This window comes from Pteropus vampyrus, unplaced genomic scaffold (assembly GCF_000151845.1).
Source record: "Pteropus vampyrus isolate Shadow unplaced genomic scaffold, Pvam_2.0 Scaffold27, whole genome shotgun sequence".
Lineage (NCBI taxonomy): Eukaryota > Metazoa > Chordata > Mammalia > Chiroptera > Pteropodidae > Pteropus > Pteropus vampyrus.
The window spans coordinates 363,513-364,176 of record NW_011888808.1 but is presented as its reverse complement, the minus strand read 5'-3'; positions in this window follow the sequence as shown (position 1 = coordinate 364,176).

Sequence of the window (664 nt, the reverse complement as noted above, 5' to 3'; positions counted from 1 at the left end):
GTAGAGGGAAGATTATTTTTCCTCCCTACGATAGTAACCCCATTCTTGCAGTTGCTTAGGCAAAAATGTTGAAGTCAACCTTGACTCTCCTCCCAACCCCACATCTAATCTCTCAACGAATCCTGTCAACTCTCTTGAAATACATATACAGAAGGTGACCACCACCCACCCCGCCCATTGCCTCCTCCCTGGACCACGCCACCACCATCTCTTCCCTGTATAACAACACTAGTCCCTCTGTGGTTTCAGGGTCCTACCGCCATCACCCAACAGTGTATTTTCAATCCAAAGTCAGGGTGATCTTGTTAAAACATGTCAGATCACACCCTCCTCCGGTCAAAACTCTCTAACAGCTTTCCAGCGCATCTCGTGACCGGCATGTGACCTATGCATGCTCGAGCCCGTTCTGCCCTCTCTGTCTGGTCTCCTCAGCCCCCTCTCTCACTCGCTCCTGCCCCCGTGAGCGCGCCCTCCGTGGATGCCCCTGGCGCTCCTGCCTCCTCTCCTTGCATCTGCCTGGAACACGCGTCCCCATTATCCTCATGGCTGTTCCCACTCTTCTTCAAGGTCTTTATTCAGATGTTGTCCTGCTCACTGGGTCCTCCCTGAGCACTCGACCTAAACCTGCGAAACACCTCCCACTCCACGCTTTTGCCCGGAAGGG